This window comes from Pteropus alecto, unplaced genomic scaffold (assembly GCF_000325575.1).
Source record: "Pteropus alecto unplaced genomic scaffold, ASM32557v1 scaffold87, whole genome shotgun sequence".
Taxonomy (NCBI): domain Eukaryota; kingdom Metazoa; phylum Chordata; class Mammalia; order Chiroptera; family Pteropodidae; genus Pteropus; species Pteropus alecto.
In genome coordinates this window covers 14,649,545-14,654,570 of record NW_006443225.1, presented here as the reverse complement: position 1 = coordinate 14,654,570, position 5,026 = coordinate 14,649,545, and the positions used below count along the sequence as shown (strand labels likewise).

General features: G+C 43.8%; 1 protein-coding gene and 1 pseudogene across 1 annotated transcript in view; both read right to left on the bottom strand.

The window, feature by feature from the left end:
- The window catches only part of KCNB2 (potassium voltage-gated channel subfamily B member 2), a 305,417-nt gene that overhangs the window by 25,984 nt on the left and 274,407 nt on the right, over positions 1-5,026 (bottom strand).
- Positions 1,873-1,991, bottom strand: LOC112472642 (annotated as a pseudogene).

Below are 5,026 nucleotides of genomic sequence, written 5' to 3'. Positions count from 1 at the left end.
ATCCATCCATCCATCCCTCCATCCATCCATCTATCCCTCCCTCCCTCCCTCCATCTATCCATCCATCCAACCATTCATCCGTCCATCCAGCATTTATCTCTGTACAAACTGAAGGAATACAAAGTGAATAAGACAAGGTTCTTCTCCCTTAGATGCTGTATTCTGGTGAGAGAGAAGGAGGGAGGAAGGAAAGAAGGAGGAGGGGAGAAGGAGGTAAGGGGACAGAGGGGAGGGAGGCATTTGAGCAAAAGATTATAACGCAATGTGATAAATTTTCAAGTACCAATTCACCCAAAGTGCTGTGGGAGCACCAATGAAGGAGCTTTTTTTTTTTTAAAAAAAAAAAAAAACATCAAATCTGCTTAGAGGCAACCAGCTACGCTAATTTAATTTTATCTTTGTTTCTTTCTCTCGTCTTATTGTTAAAGAACTTTGAAGTGCCCAGGATTATAAAGTGCAGAAGAAAAACGGGGAGAAGTTAATGTAACACCAAAAGTGGACAATCTACTTTGGATAACTGAATTGCTAAGAGTCTAAACCCATCTATACACACTTAAAAGTCACACTGTAGTTGTGCATCTTAGTAATGCTATACTAATCTGTAAGCACATCTGGATGGAATAAAAGTAATTGGCAATATAGGCAACTTCTGTATAAAAAGTAAATCGTTTAGATAAAAATAGAAAGCTAAAAATGAAAAAAGTGGTATAGGAATAAAAAATGAGAAATGGAAATATTTCACCTACTCTCTACTTCTCAGCACCTTCTAAAAATAACCTAGGGATCTATTTTTAGTCATACTACTCAAATGGGATTTGGCTGCTTTAGACTGTGGTTATTTGTTTATATTTCCACATGGTTTTTCTTCCCTATTAGTGTGTAACGCAAGAAAAAAAAAGCTGTATCTTATGTATCCAAGCACTACATAAAATTAAGTTTTTGTTAAACAGAGAAATACAGTTTTTACTTTTAAACCTAGAATAGGTAGAAAGAGCAACTTATATGTTATTTACCTGATCAATAGTGAAGGACCTGGCTTCTTAGACATCTAGCTTTCATGGGGAAGATCCTCTTTACAGAGATAACCTTTGATTTAGGGTCATGAAATATTTGAGCGGTGTTGCCATCGTTTTGAATCTCATTCTGTGGCAAGAAACTGATATGATTTCCTTTAAGTATTTTTAAAAGGTCAGCTCAAGAGTTTCATTATTTGCCTTCAAAATAGTTTGGAACCAAAATAATTTCTGATTAGATGGGTGAATATAGCTTAGAACTTTTACTTTCTGAGTTACTTCAAATTCCATTGTCACAGAAACCTGAATTTTAGAGCTAGGATGAACGGAGAGATTATCCAGAACCATCCTTATCTCTGAAGATTAAGAATGAGGAGCCTTGCCCAAGGTCACAGGCAATGAACAACAACACTGAGACTTTGCAAAACTCTGATCTCCCAACGTATCCTTTGTACTTCCTTCCACTATGTATTTCTTCACAGATGGATAAAAATAAGATACAGGGAGATAAATATGCCAATTTTTCACACTGGTCAGCCATTAGAGACAGATCACAGACCACGCCAGTAATACAATCCCAAACACCAACAGTAGATACCACTAGTGACCCTAAGCCACATGATCTCCCAAAAGCTGGTAAGTCTCTTCTACAGCAATTGAGTTACTCATCCATTTGTTCCTTCAGCAATTATTTTTATGTACTTTGCCTACATGTTAGGCTCTCACAGAGGGAAATGATAGTAGGCCTTTCCCCCATCGATTAAATAATTTAATTCCAACCCTAACCCAGGGGAATTTGATATCCCTTCTGATGCCCTCACCTCTCAGTTTCTCAACTTATTATTATTTTTCTTTTAAATTTTTATAGCACCTGGTCTTCCTAGGTGGTCTCTCATCCAAGTACTAACCAGGCCCGACCCTGCTTAGCTTCCGCGATCAGACGGGATCAGGGACGTTCAGGGTGGCATGGCTGTAGGCTTCCCAACCTTCTTGACTTCGATTCCCTTCCAATTCATCCCTCAACGCCATGGCTTGGCCGGGACCCTGCTGTCACCTGGCACTGCTCCAAAGCTGAAATCTCAAACTCTAGATTCTACTCTCAGATCACAGGTTTGTACCCGTCTAGCTTTCCAAGTACTCCAACCCGCGCCCCCCTCGCCCCCCGATAACGCCTTTCGCCTCTCATCATAGTCTTCTGCCCCTTCGCTCCTGCCTGTTTAGATCCTGCTTCACTGCATTTCCTTCCCCATCCGGCCCAGACTCCATTCTCTCACTGAGACGTTCAATTCCATTGACCTTCCCGCCTACCTGCTACCCTCACCCTGCCATCGATTAATCCAACCATTTGTCTGTTGAACATCCTTTACTTGGCCTACAGACCCCTGCTGAAGAGATTTGCCTGTCTGATGCTGGGAGAAACTCGAGGGCCAGAGTCTGGGCTGGGCCCTCAGCACAGCTCAGTGGTCTTATCTTAAACTAGGGCTGCTCAGCTATTCAGAATCTTCCATTTCCCTGAGGACATCAACTCTACACCAACCTCCTTCTCTATTTGCAGATGATCTTGTTTTCTATTTCAACAATACCGAAGCACCAGGCTTTAAGCATCTCAGATGCCTACCCTGCAACCTCTGTGGCGACACCCAACAAAAGTACATCTAGGACGTGGTTCCATAGTGTAGCGGTCAGCACATCTGCTTTACACAAAGAAAGTCCTGGGTTTATGCCCCGTTGGAGCCATGGTCCATGGTCTACGGCCATGGTATCCTGAGCTAAGCCCGATGTCTGATCTCGGAAGCTGAGCAGGGTCGGGCCTGGTTAGTACTTGGATGGGAGACCACCTAGGAAGACCAGGTGCTGTAGGCATAAATAATAATAATAAATAAATAAAAATGTACATCTACCTTGAATCAGCAGACCCACTTCCCGCATCTATCTGAAAGATAAAGGCAAACCCACCACCAAGTGACCTAGGCACAGGCTAGTCATTCGAGCACTGTTTGTAAGAAGAAAAGATTGGAAACCACCCGAGTGTCCTCAGCACCATAAACTACGGCACATCCACCATGGAGCACCGGGCAGCTGTAAGGGAGAAGCGAGGCAGCTCGGCACAGGCCGTGAGGAAGTCACTTCAGTGTCACTCGGTGAGAAAGGCACGGAGCGGAAGGAAGTGATAATATGCTACTCCGCTGTGGAAAAGGTGGCGAGGGTGGGAATCTATATACTATTCGCTTATCTCTAAAAAGACAGAAACAAGAGGAACAATGTGCGTCACTCGCTCACACTGACCACTGCCTGGACGTCCCAGGGCCGGGCTCTGCCTTTCTTGGAAACCCTGCTGCTGTTTCCTGCCAGTCACTTGCTAAAATGAGCCTGAGACTCTCATTCCCCTGGGGTATCCCGCTGCCCCCTCCTGGCTGCACTGCCGGTCACTGCGGGTCATCCTTCGCAGCAGGAGTCCGTGCCTCTCCCAGCGGGCTCCGGCTCTCCGCCCTGCATGGCTGCCTCCCCTAATGCCCCGACCCTCTCTGGCCGCTGCTTCCAGACTAGAGCAGCAAAGGGGCCAAGACAATGCAACAGACGATGGTTTGAAAAGCTACCTACAGGCCTTTGGGATGATTGAAACGAATTCCTTAAAAACTGAACGTATGTTTTGTACTTAAGCACAAGAGTTCTCAGCTGAGGCAACTGCCCGTCAGTCGGCCAAATTACTTTCCTGGAGAAAGAAAGATAAAGGAAGCTGACAGACTTTCACTTGGAGAAATATGTAAATTAAAGAGAGTCTAGAATAAATTTATCAGAAGCCAAGCTCATCTCTACCTGAGAGAAAAACCCTTAGAATTCTGTTGGCTCGCCATAGTACGGGCTCTATAGTTAATATTTAGGAAATTGTTAGTGAGTGTTGAATTTAAACAGTTTTTGTAAAGTTATCCGAAAAGCAAAGTAATGTTCATGAGCCCAAGAAGAAGAAGCCTTTGAAAATAAATTTCTGGGAAGCACAGCAAAATTGGAAAAGAATGTGAGCGAGCGAGGGGAGCTTCTGGCTTGGTCTGATAAGAGACCTGGCTGAATTTCACTACATTCGGTAAGTATAGTTTAAGCTTAATGTGGCTTTGGCCTCTGTCAGGCATTCCGGGGAATATAACTACTCCAGGGGAAAAAAGTCGTCACTTTTGAGCCCTCGAAGGTGTTTTCTGGAGTTGTAATCTGTCAGACACCTCATCGGTTACAAAAGAATCCTCAATTCCCTCCAAAGATGTTAGTCCTTGTTAAACATGCAAATCCTCTTGATTCCCCATTGAGAAATTAATCCCCATTAAAAAAGAGAGAACTCGGAAGTGTGAAATGAAAGACAGATAAGACAGTTCCCAGGGCCCAAGGCTGCTTTCAGAAAGTCCACGCCCCCAGTGGTGACTGCTTTTCAAGCGCACGGGCTTTGCCACTGCCCTGGGCACCTGTTTTTCTGCCAGGGTCTGTTACAGTCTCCTCCATGACACACCAAGTCCTTCCACATCTGAACAGGGTCCACCCAAGGAGTCAAATCGCAAACGAAGAATACAGGCTCAGGGTGAGATTTCTTTTACTGATGAGATTTTATGCTGACTTCCTGTACTGAAGATTCATTTAAAACAGCCATCCTTGCTCCCCAGGCAATAAAGCTTTTCAAGGGTGAGATCAAGAGAGAAAAGTGCTGGAAACAGGAGTGTTGAATTACTGAATTTGGGACAAATAGACAATCAGCCTGAATAATTAGGATCAAGCCCCGAGCTTTGGTTTTGCATGGCTGTGTAGCTCCAGTTAAGGAGCTAATTCTAAATGATTAGCTGCTACTGTATTTTAAATAGGTTCTTAAATAATACACTAAATCTTGGTCTGTGAGTACACACGCGTGACAAGCTGAAGGGCTGGAATATCCTGTGGACAATTCAAGCTGAGGATGACTCAACACTTCAAATATCTGGATAGCGGCGAAAGGTATTTTTCTAAACTTGATGTTGAAGTCATTTCTTACATTC